We start from the raw sequence: 13,228 nt of genomic DNA on the forward strand, positions 1-13,228 counted from the left end.
CGTCCTGAATGACAGATGCTAAAATCTTGGATGAAGGACCTTGGGTCTTCTCCATGAACATGCCTCCCGTGGAGTTGAAAGAATAATGATGCATTTTTCCAAACCCTGACTCTGTCCGAACATAATCCCCGTGGCTCCCTTTTCATTGCCTTCTCAAAAAATCACCTACACGTCGCAGGGCTTGCCTGTGTGTTTCAGTATTTATTCTATCATCCTTCCTTGAACCTTGTCTACCTCCATGCTGCCTTAGTTAGAGGGCCCAGCAGAGACAGCCCTTCTCCTCACACAATCCACATTTTCATGCTGGTGGACGCTCCAGAGCCAGGACTCTTCTTTTCCTTGGGCAGTAGTGCTGAGACCTGACTGCACATCAGGCTCACCCAACAAACCTTTCAAATGAACCCATGCCCAGACCACACACCAGAAAGATTAATGCAGAATCTGGAGCAGTGGGTCCCAGTCTTTAACATGTTCTGAAGTTCAGCCAGCATTGTGAATAATTGCCCTAGGGCCTAGGCCATCTGTATGTCACCCTCAAGTTTTAAGTGCCCCCAAAACAGTGTCTCTCAAACTTTTTTGCACACAGATAGGCTTGGGATACAGATTCTGATTCCATAGTTGTGGGGCTTCCCGGTGATGTTAACGCTGTCGGGTCACTGAGACACACTTTGAGGAGCAAGGCCATTTAAAAACAAAACAAAACAAAACAAAACAAAAAAAAAAAAAAAAAAAAAAAAAAAAAACCTCCAGGACTAAACCACCTTAAAATCAAAGTCATTGCCCCCTTTTACTTAATAATTCATATAATAGGCAAATACGAATTGTAATGAGACTGGTAATAAAACTCTCTTTGGATCCACAGTAGTCCTGAGACTAGCACCATATGTGCACTCCAGTTTCAAGTAGCAACTTCCCTGGATTCATTTCCGATCCGTGGGAAGCTAAAGAGAAAATAACACGGGTTCACGTTTCAGCACACAGATTTTTTTTCAGATACAAATAGAAACCTCAGGCTAAAAATTCCTGCACAAGGGTCATGAAACCCCAACCGATTTATGAGACTCGGCTGTGGAACGATCTAACTCCCAACTATTTACAAATGGGAGTGACAACATCCTAAAGGACCAGCTGAGCGATATGCTCCCTGGAGACAGGGAAATGGGCGAGGTGACCTCAGGAAGGCCCTGCAGCCCTACAGGGATCATAAATAAAGCCGCACTGCCTTCCCCACCCCAACCCCCTCAGCCGAAACCATCTGAGCTGACTTTCCACGCAAAGGTTCTATCTGTGATGGACAGGAGTGAGGCTCGAAGCTCCCAGGTTCTGGTTTGCATCTCCACTCTTCACTGAGCAGCTCTGTGACCTAGGACAAGTTATGCCACTTCCTTAAAGGAGATCTTTCAGGTATCTGCTGTAAAAATGGGAATACAAACGGGCATTGAGATGGGATTATTCATAGGTAAAGTGTCTGGGACTTTAGTAACATTAAATCTTATCTGTCATTACTGTCTGTAAGTCAGATGGAAATACTAGCCTTGATGTCACAGAGAGAAGCTGAATTGCTGCATTCACGTACAGGACACACCCCAAAGCCCTGCTGCCCTCACTCGGGCTTTTAGTTCTAGCCTGTGTGAAGGACAGCAATTGGTGTCCACCAAGAAATACAATAATAACCACATTCTATCTGCACATACTTAAGAAACCATATCAGGCTTGAAGGCAAACAACATCCAGCAGATTTTTCTCCCATATCATGGAAAAGGAAGTCTGTCTTGTGACCAGAGCTACTTCCTTTTAAAGCCAAGGAAGAGGGAACAAGGACAGCTTGAGTTACTCTGTGCTCCCTTTATAGGAGCCGAGACTTAGAGTGTGATGCTATTAGCGGGGTCTGCAAATGGTAGGGAATAGCAGCCAGGGAAATCAAAAGTGTCACAGCTTTTTAATATGGATGAGAAGCTGCCCGCTGTCTCCCAAGCAAACGGGGAACAAGAAAAGCAAGAAAATTAACCCTATTTGCAGGTCGTCTCTGGAATAAAGGAATAAACAGTAGAAGTGATGTAGATCAGAGCCACGTTTCAGTGCAAAACCTACCAGGATGGAGCCTGGCAACTCAGAGACAATCTCTGACTTGTTAGAGCAAAGAGACGATAAAAATGTAAAAATAGTAGATAACCCTTGAAATGCCAGTGTCAGCACCAAAGAACAGCTTCCAGAGATGAGGAGTGGGTGGACTTCCAGAGACACAGATTCAGATTCTAACTTTAGCCTGAACTTTCTGAAGCTGCTCATAGTTCTGGGGAAAAGATTTGGTGTGAAGGTGGCTAAGAATAGCAGCTCAAATCAGACTGTGGAATTAGATGAGTTTCAGTCAGCTTTGTATGCCCCCCAATCTCTTCCCTCCTCGCCAGCCTCAGTGGAATAGGAACCAACCCCCGTAAGGCTGGAGTTGGAGCTATGAAACGGGGCTTAGACCCGTAATAATGATAACAAGAGCTGACGTTTATTGAGTGATTAGGACTTGCAGGCCTTATGCTAGGCACTTCACATAGATCAATTCATTTTATTTTCTTGCTAATTTGTGTGTGTGTGTGTGTGTGTGTTTGTGTATGTGTCACTTTATGTAGGAAAATCATTTTTTTAATTTCCATCCTCCCATCCCCTCCCCTTTGGCAACCACTAGTGTGTTCTCCATATCTATATATCTGTTTCCGTTTTGTTTATTCATTTATTTTGTTTCTTTAGATTCTATATGTGAGATCATTCAGTATTTGTCTTTCTCTGTCTATCTTATTTCACTTAGCATAATATCTTCTAGGTCCATCCATGTAGTCACAAATGGCAAGACTTTATTCTTTTTATGGCTGAGTATTATTCTGTTGTATATATGTACCACTTCTTCTTTATCCAACTGTCTATTGATGGACACTTAGTTTCTTCTATATCTTGGCTATTGTAAATAAGACTGCAAAAAACATAGAGATGCATGTGTCTTTTTGAATTAGTGTTCTTGGTTTCTTCAGTTAAATACCCAGAAGTGGAATTGCTGGGCCATCCAGTTCTATTTTTAATTTTTTGAGGAACCTCCATACTGTTTTCCATCTTGGCTGCACCAATTTACAGTCCCACCAACAGTGCACAAGGGTTCCCTTTTCTCCACCTCCTCCCCAACACTTATTTGTTGATTTGTTGACGATAGCCATCTGACAGGTGTGAGGTGATATTGCATTGTGGTTTTAGTTTGCATTTCCCTGATGACTAGTGAGGTTGAGCATCTTTTCATATTTCACTTAATGCTCACCGCAATACTAGGAATACCTCCATTTTATAAGTGGGGTATTTATATTTAGAAATATCAAGACACTACTCCAAGTCACTCAACTGGTTAAGTGGTAGACCTTAACCAAAAATGTACTAGGAAATGGAAAGTAAAACTGAAAGACCCAGAAGATCAAGGGCATTGACAAAGAGGGGAAACCTTCAAGTATAGACAGGGCTGAATGAAGGGGAGAGGCAGTGATTCTCCTGCTCTATGATAACTGAATAGAAATGTCTTACATTGCAGCAAGGGATTATATTAAATCTAACGGGGAAAAAAAACTTTTGGATTGAGAAATTGTGTAACATAAATATTCATTATTTAGGGACAATGAGAAACTGGCTAAGTTAACTTAAAAAAAAAAAAATAGGGTCGTTTTGTGCTTCTCCGGGTCCGTCCCACAGAATACTAGTTCTTTAAGACATTAATAGCTACAATCAAATACTTTTTGGAAATACAGTGCTAAGCAGAGTCAAACAGGCTTCTTCACTGGAAGAGCTCTAAACAGCTTTTAATTAGCTACTGTAAATTGTGAATCTCTAGTTCTAGAATATAGTCAGTGGTGTTTACCAAACTTACTTGAGGAACTGTTGTCAAACTACTTTTTTCTCAAATATGCATGGGAAAGCCTGGAGTTTTCGAAGCTGATTTCACAGTGGAACTTCCTGGAGGCTGGGGACTGGCCTTCCTACTCAAAGTGTAGTCCATGCACTTTGTCATCAGTATAAATATCACTTAGGAGCTGGTGACAAATGCAGAATCTCAACTGCAGGCAGACCTACAGAAGCAGAAGTTCCCTTTTAACAGTGTGCCCTGATGACTTATTTGCAGATTAAAGCTTGAAAGACTCAAAATTTCTTCAAACCTCAGGATTTGGTTACATAAAATTCCATAGCAACAGCAGCTTAATATTAGCCGTCTGCTGTTTAACAAACCACTCCCCAAACTTACTGTGTCTTGAAACTCTGATGAGTCATTTCCCATAATTCTGTAGGTTGACTTGGCTCCGTTAGTAGGTTCTTCTGCTTCAAGTGGCATGGGTTGGAGTCAATCAGCAGGCTGCATTTATGGGCTGGACTGCAGAGGCCAAGGTTTCACTCAGATATCTGGTGCCTCGGTGCTCCTCTCTGGGGCTTATTTATGTAGGTAGCTTGGGCTTCCTCAAAGCACAGCTTTCTCAGATTATTGAACTTCCAAGATGAAACAGATTCAGTTAAGGCCTGGGCTTGGAAGTCCTAGAACATCACTTCTGGTACGTTCTATTTATTAGTCAAAACAAATTACAAAGCCAAGTAGATTCAAGGAGAGGAGCAATGGTCTCCACCTAGTGATGGGTGAAGTGGCATCCATATACGAGGAGGGAAGGGATTGATGTTGGCCATCTTGGGAGACTGTACCATCCTGCCCCTCTTGGGTGATATTAGATGCTAAGCATGGGCCCTCCCTTCCTAAATTTTAACTGCTTGAAAAGTGTTCTATTGTGTGTCCTCAACTGGCTCTTCCTCCAAAGTAAACAGGCATTTCAACCCAATTTACAAAGGAAAGGTATGTCCTATCCATGGAGCATGTCAGTGCCAGGGGGATGGAGGAATGGGTTAAGTCTCATCATTCATCAACACCAATCAAAACTACTTATTTTTTGGGGGGTGGTGGGGATAAGGGGGAAGGCGAGGGGATTAGAAAACAGTCGGTAACCACAAGATGGCCACGGGGTTTTGAAAATCAATTTGGGGAATGTAATCAATAATGTTATAAAGATTTTGTAGGGTATCTGATGGACACTTGTACCATTTGGGAGACCACCTACCTCAGGGATGAGGTAGATGCCTGATCACTGCACTGTACACCTGAAGCTGAAGCTGAACAATAATGAATGCCAACTATAATTTTATATATGTATATATATGTATATATATGTGTGTATTACAAGAAGTGGAGTACAGCATCAGGAATAGAGACAGTGGAAATGTAATGGCTCTGTGCGATGTCAGAGGGACAGTGGATGGGGGGAGGGGGGTTCACACAGTGTGAGGGATATAAATGATAAACGTCTAAGTATTACTTTGTCTTGGGCGCCTGAAACTAATAAAAAAATAAAATAAAATAAAATAAAAACTGCTGCTGAGATTTTCATAAAGATTTCATTGACTCTATAGACAGTTTGGAACATTAACTTCTTAATAATATTAAGTCTTTGGATCCATAATCATAGGATGTTCTTTCCATTTACTTAGGTCTTTAGTTTCTTTCAAAAATGTTTTGTAATTTTATTTTTTATCAGCTTTATTGAAGTATAATTGATAAATAAAACTGTAAGGTATTTTAAAAAAAACACTACTTATTTTGAACCTACTATGTGCCATAAACTTACCTCTGGATATAATAGAGAGCAGTGTGCGATACAGTCACAAGCATACTCTCTGAAGCTTACATTTTAGTAATGGGGAACAGTCAATAAACTCATAAACTATTAAATAAACACAATAATTTTAGAAAGTGATAAAGACAATGAGGAAAATAAAATAGGGCGGATCAATTGTGAGTGACTCTGAGTTCATTTAGGTTAGGAGGTCAAAGAAGAAACAGAAGGAAGGGCATTTGTATCTGGAGCACATGAAGATAGCCTGAAATGAAGCTGGACCGGTGAGTGGGGGCCAGGGCTTTGTAGGGCTCTGTAAACCAGAGTAGGAATATAATGACCAGAGTAAGAATATAATGTGATAACATTATATTCTAACTGTAATGAAAAACCACCGGACAGTTTCATGCAGGAAGTGCATTTTTATAACAAGACTCTGGCTGCTCTGTGAAAAAACAGATGGTAGAGGGAGACGAGCAGAAACAGGGAGACCAATCAACAATCAAGGTGAAAGAAAATGGCAGTTTGCACTAAGGGGAGGCTCTGTGTGCCGTGCCATATGGAGTACCCCGTCATCTCTATCCTCCTACCACCAGGGAAATGCAGTCAGACAGCCTCACATCCCCTGTGGTTATACGCGTACATCTTAATTTATGCCTTCGCAGATTAGAATATTGCCCTGGGTGTCTGTCTTTTCCATTTTATTGGGTTTAGGTGATGAGGGATTAGAACAAAATTTTCCTACATTATCTTTTTGTACCTAGAAGTATGTGACTATGAGACACTTCATTTCCTTCTGCAATCTTTCAGTCCTGATCCTAAATCCAAATTGGTCAGAATTAGCACAAGATGAGTGTATTATCTCAATAAACTCTGGTAGCAGTTGATGACATCAGCTGATTAATATTAATTATCTTTGTTCGTGTTTCAAATACTTTGGCAAGGTCATGCCCTCTAGCCTTCTGAGATTAAACAAGAAGCTGCTATATGATTCTCAGCTTGAACTCAGAACATTCATAGATGCATTAACTAGCACCCACCCCAGTCCCATAGCTACTCCTCAGCTGTGACCACACTAAGAGACTAAGTATGTATTTATTGTTTCTAAGATATTTTAAATCTTTTACATGTTTCAACTTCTGATTTTGCAAGGCATGAGTATGACATTACATGTTTAATTTCTGAAATCACCCCAATTTTTACATACTTATTCTTTCAATAAATGTGATTCATGCAATATGTAACAAAACAAATTTTCATATTTATACTGTTGTAGTTTCATATATGTTCCAAAATCAGGAAAAGCTACTTGTAAATCCCTGTCTCCAAATTTTCTCTCTAAAATGCAATCATCATAAATAACATCTGCCTCTGAGAAAGTTGTAAGTGTAACCATGTACATCACTGATTCCTTCAAAATAAAGCATTTGTTACATACCAACTATGTGCTAGGCTTTTGCTATGTGCCCTCAGGAAATGCACACTCTAATGCAGTTTCAACTATGATGTTTTAATCAATTAAGAACGTAATAAATGACGTTTGGTCATCATAAAGTAATTTCTTTCTTTCTACTTTTTTGGGTAGAAGTTGTAACAAATAGCCTAGAGAAACTACATGACAAGGGGAGAGTCCAGGAGAATAGGAGGATCTAGCAACAATGGACTTATTTCTGCCTTCATTTATTTCCCCAAAACCTTCAGCATAGGCCTTCTGAAGATGAAACACTTTGGTTTGTGAATTATTTGTGAAGGCAATTGAGACCCTGCAGGCGCACAAGAAACTTTTATCTCTCCCTTGAAAAATGTAAATTATAGTCCTTGACAATAATAAGAGTTATCACCAGAAATAATTTTTTATGACCTATCTATACGGTAGGGCAATGTTCTATCCTGAACATCTGCTCTTCTTATTGTTCTGCAATGATCCTCTGAAGCCCCAAAGTGACTTACCTCATCCTTAGCTCAAAATACCATGTATACCTCATTTTCCTTTCTGTCTCTGAACTTCTCATGTATGTGGGGTCTCTGACTCTATCACGTATATGAAGTTCCCATACGTAGGTATGTAATTGAATTTGGTCATTTTCTTTTCTTAATCTGTCTCATGCCAATTTGATTATTAGACCATCAGGGAGAACCTAGAAGGGTAGTGGAAAGTTTCTTCCTCCCCCGACAGCAGATAAGAGGAGAACAAGTTTGAGATCTCAGCCCTAATGCTCACTTACTCACAGCTTGCTAAGAGTAAAGGGACTCAGTTTTTCCAGGAGTTCATCAATAAAGGTAAAGAATGGCTCCCTTTTCCTTATTCCTCTGGGAGCTTGGACTAACAGTCATGATTTTTGTGCACTAGGTCCTAGAAGCTGTTACTTGCAAAGTAAGGGAACAGGGTTGATGGTAAACTAGGCGGATAAAGGAAGGCACAGAGAGAGAGAGGAGAGAGGGAAGAGAGCGCAGAGAGAGATGTTTAAATAAAGAAGGAAGAAAAAAAACAGTGATAAGAGAATATTAGAAAAGAAGTGATAAGTTCGGGATTACAGAATCCCAAACCAGAAGTGCAAACTCATTTTCCCAACCCTTTCTTAAAACACAAAGAAACTGAAGCAAAGTGGCCAATGTGGGACTAGATTCTCAGAGCTTTTTTCTCCCACATTTACTTTATTACATTGCGACTGAGGAGTTTGAGAAACTCTTGCCATGTATAAACTAAGGGCGACATAGCATCTTGCATTGCGTGGAACTCTAAATAGTTAATGAAACTAACCTAGATAGTAATAATAAGCACAATCATACCAGTATTAGCACAAAGCTTTCCTCAGGTCCCTGAGTAGTTTTCAATAAGGAAAAGTCAATGATGAGGGCAGCAGCCATGGTATAGAGCCTTGTCAAGATCCGTTGTTTATCTTGGGCTTGGAATTCCTCTCAGTTTCAGAGTTCTTTTTCAATGGGATTTTCTCCCTAGTAACTGCTATGTGGGATGCAGGTGGTTGTCAGGAGGACAGGGAGACAAATGAAAGAATGAATTTTAGCCACTCAAGGTCAATGGCATTGGCACATTTCCAACTAGTGTCAGCTCCTTGCTGAGGAGCTGGAATCCAAAAGGGAAAGATCTCTGCCAAATGCCTGGCATAGGGCATTCTGTGATTGTTTAAAATTTTGGTGAGTAAATAAATAACCCTGCATCCTGCTCGATCTCTCACAACACAGTCCTGGGCATGGAAGAGAGTCTTAAGCCCACAAAGAAGAAGTAACAAAACAAAAAAAGTAGGGACTAAAATAATGCCATGTCAGTTTCTCTACTGCCTATATGTCTAGTTCAAAGAAGATTGATTTAATAGCTAGGAATGTCTCCCCTGAAACTATTATTTAAACATCCAAGAACTGACATGTCAGCACTCAGTGGGTGACTGAGGTGAGGAGAGTCTGTAATGTGCGGGGCACCTGTGAAGGAACAAATAGAACAAAAGCAAAACAGAAAGAAGAGCAGAGCTTCTTCACATCTCTTGATGCAAAGGGATTCAAGGATCGAGTGAGCTAATGGTACCCAGAGATTTTAGAGATCCTGGCCTCTGTGGAGAGGAGAAGGAGGAGCCAGTAAAGAAGATCCTTAGTTCTAGGTGCAGATGGGAGCGAAGGCAGCTCCACCAGCCCCATCTTTGAACTGTAATCCTAACACTGACCTGAGCATGTGGAAACCCTGCAGTAGTCTCTGACGCCTCGATTCACGCTTAGGAGGTAGAGTGAAGCGTAAAGGAGAAGGAGAGAAGTCCGTGAGTCATAATTTGCTTTTATACTGAAAGGTGAACACTCAGACATCCAAGCAAACAGTAAGAAAGGAAACCCAATTTTTGATACAAAGAGATATCCAAAAACTCACTGCTGACCCCTTTAAAACGAGAGGGTTGTATCCAGTGGAGAACTCTACAAAGGCAGGGTTTGGCTGTACCTCCTTAGCACTTACATCTAGAAGACCACATACTGTAAAAGTCCTCATATCATCTCTTCTATGAGATACTAAGTTTCTTGAGGGCAGGACCCATGTCTCTTTCATCTCTGTATCCTTCACAGTGTAGAGCACAGTGGATTGCACAAACAGCACTCTGTTGAACGATTGAATGATTTATCATGGAGGAAGGCTATTCCCATAGGCTTTCTAAGAGGTCCCTCATCCTTCCTTACTCAATCTGTGCTTTACTCCAAAGCCAGATTAACCTTAATAATATACAATTCTGAGTATGTCATATCTGTATTCAAAACTTCCCAGGGTTCCCTAGTAAACACACTGTCCACTGTCAGTGGCTAATATGCATGCCCAACGTACCATGCCAGTCCTGTGTCACACCATCCCCCTTTAAACGCCCTCTGCTTTCTTCCCTCTATCTGCACCATTCCCTGATTTCCAAATACTCTCCATGCTTCTCCAATTTAGTGCCTTTATACTTACACCCTCCTTCTGCCTGGAATAACAGCAATAGGAAGACCAAACTAGGAGTCTGGACACATGGCTTGAAATCCTACCTCTATTAGTTCATTAGTTATGTGAGCTATGGCAATTTTTTTAAAACCACAGAGTCTCATTTCCCCATCTTTAAATGTAGAGCTCATCAGCCCGCTGCTGGCGAGAGCTGCCGACCGAGGACCCCGGAGAACGACTGCCTCGGGGGGGCCGGGTGGGGGCAAGCCTCATAATACCAGCATGGGCCAGGGAGCTGTGTCCTACACAACTAGACTGAAAAACAACAGCTTGAACCAGAGTGGTGGGGGAGGCAGAAGAAAGGGGGCAAAAAAATTAGAGCTCATATTAACCTCACAGAGTTGTAGAGAGAGATAAAATTAGATAACATTTGTGAAAGCACCAAGCACAGTAGGTGCCCAATCAACATTTATCCCTCCTCTTTGTGATCCTTCAAGCTTGAACACAGATGTTACCTCATTATCCTGGGCAGAAGAGCCTCTTTCCACTTAACATGAGCAAGTAGTTATGGGCGATGTTCATACAGCAGGGAGGGCGGTTCCGTCTCCAGGTCAGCCATGTCCACCTGGGAAGCAAAAGGGCTGGCAGATGACACAGCCACATGTCCTCGGACGCAGAAACCTGGAGTCGTAGAGCTAGAAAATCCTTCCAGATTATCTAACTAGATCTCCAGTTTTATAGATAAGGAAACTGAAGCCCAGTAAGGAGCCAAGACTGGCCTGCTGCCTTCTGTCCTGTATTCTCCACCATCACATGAATAAGGACCAATACTGGAGTCACTTTAAGCCAAAAAGACATTCTCACTTTGGTCATAACAATGTCCAGCCCCATGTAATAATCAAGAGGCTGAACTTGATTTAGCGTTGAATCCTCTCTCCTCTCTCCTCAGGTCTGCCGCAGGCTGGAAGCCTGTAGTGGGAAAGGAGGCTTGACTCCTCTTCCTATTACAATCTTCCCCACTCCCTCACTGTCAGACCTGAGAAGAAAAGAAGGAGAGATGAGGGAATGGGACAGTACTTGACTGGATGGCTCTGTGCTCTCTGGGCCCAGCCCATGGCTCATGCCAGTGCTCCTGGGTAGGAGAAGTTTCTCTCATAAAGTGCTTTTGCAGTTCTTCATGGGTCTCCTGCTAGACTCATTTCTCCTGCGGTTCCCTTTGACCTGGTGAATATATTTCTGGTCTTGGTGGCCTCTTACAGCTCTTTTCTCAACTCCGGGGCATAGGGCAATGCACCTCTGGCCATTTTCAATGGAGTTTCTCCTCTCTTCTGATGATAAGACCTCTCCTACTGGACAAGACCAAAAATGGCTCCACTTCATCTCTCTCCCAAGTGGCCTTCATCAAGTCCACAGGAAAGGGAACAACGTGTATGGCATCCTTGCCCTGAAAAGTCATTAATCTGGCTGAGGTGGCTGAGAGACATGAAATATGTCCTCAGAGTTATTTGTTCTGTAAATCTGCAGAGAATGTGGAGGTGGTGGGTTTTGTTTCCTACTCCCTTTGGTGACTGATAACTATTATGTTGGTGCCTCAGTCAAAACAGAGGCAGGAATGGTTTCATTGTAACATCCTGCAACACATGCTTTCTAACGCTGTGTCACAGAGGTTTCCCCTGACCCTCTGTGAGTCCCTCGGCAATAGAATTCATGCTTACATTGTCCTCTTCCATCATTATCCATCCCCTTCCCCTTCTTCAAGATCCAGCTCATCTCCCACTCCTTTGATGAAGCATGAAGTCTTTCTAGGTCTTTCTAACTGTTTAAAATTTCTCAGTCTTGCATGTTTCTCAATCTTTCAAATATCCCTGCCAATTTGCCTCCTCCGTGAAGCCCTGATCTACCTGTATGCTCTCCAACACAAGGATTGAGCTCCCTCCTCAGAGCTCTCTTAGGACCTTTACATATGAGGTCTGACAATAAAGTTCGTGAACTCATCCTAGAAAAAGTGCTACATACCTCACTGCTGAATATCACTATGGTCACCTTCGAAGTACTCCCCTTGGGAAGCTATGCACCAACGCCAGCGCCTAGTCCACCCTTCAAAACAATTTTGGAACTCTTTTTCTGGAATGGCCCTCAGAGCTATTGTCGTGTTACCCTTGATGTCCCGAATGTCGTCAAAATGTCTTCCTTCAATATTTCCTTTATCTTTGGGTAAAGAAAGGAGTCATTGGGGGCCAGACCAGGTGAGTAGGGAGGGTGTTCCAATGCGGTTATTTGTTTACTGGCTAAAACCGTCCTCACAGACAGTGCCATGTGAGCTGGTACATTGTCGTGATGCAAGAGCCATGAATTGTTGGCAAAAAATTCAGGTCGTCTAACTTTTTCACGCAGCCTTTTCAGCACTTCCAAATATTAAACTTGGTTAACTGTTTATCCATTTGGTACAAATTCATAATGAATAATCCCTCTGATATCAACAACATCATTGCAACAAGTTCGCGAACATAATTGTCAGAACTCGTACATCTATTTCTACATTCTGTGTTGTTTTTGCCCAACTGTTTGCCTTCAATATTAGCCTGAGAACTCTTCAAGGACAGCTGCCATATCTAAGCCAAGTCATACCTCTAGTCAACTCACAACACACCATACTTTGTCGGCTCATACCTACAGTGCCATACTCAGTCCATTGAAGACAACCAATTCATCCAACATGGGTTTATTGAATAACTACAACAGTCACTAAGGGTATCATGGTAAACAAGACAGACTCCTCTTTGACTTCATGGCACTTGAAGGAACCCAAGTGCATTTGTGGCACCTCATTGAGTCCTCTTCACTGAGGTCCCTGTCTGTGCTGGGCTTTTCACAGGTGGCACAGTGAGATTCCAGAGGCACAGTGAGATTCTCAACTACTTAACATGAAAGTCCAGCACACGTCCAAAAAGTTGCCACAACTATTTCTGGAGAACACTGACTTATTCCACGAACGTGGACTCATCCATTGAGTGATACAGTTTATTTAAAAGAAGACCTGCTAAGGGGAATATTTCATACTTCATGAGAAGGGCAATGCTTCCCAGGGTGTGTCCTTCCCCATGAGTCACCTGAGTATACACACATCCCAGGGCTCCGCAGC

Source organism: Rhinolophus ferrumequinum, chromosome 6 (genome assembly GCF_004115265.2).
Source record: "Rhinolophus ferrumequinum isolate MPI-CBG mRhiFer1 chromosome 6, mRhiFer1_v1.p, whole genome shotgun sequence".
Classification (NCBI taxonomy): Eukaryota; Metazoa; Chordata; class Mammalia; order Chiroptera; family Rhinolophidae; genus Rhinolophus; species Rhinolophus ferrumequinum.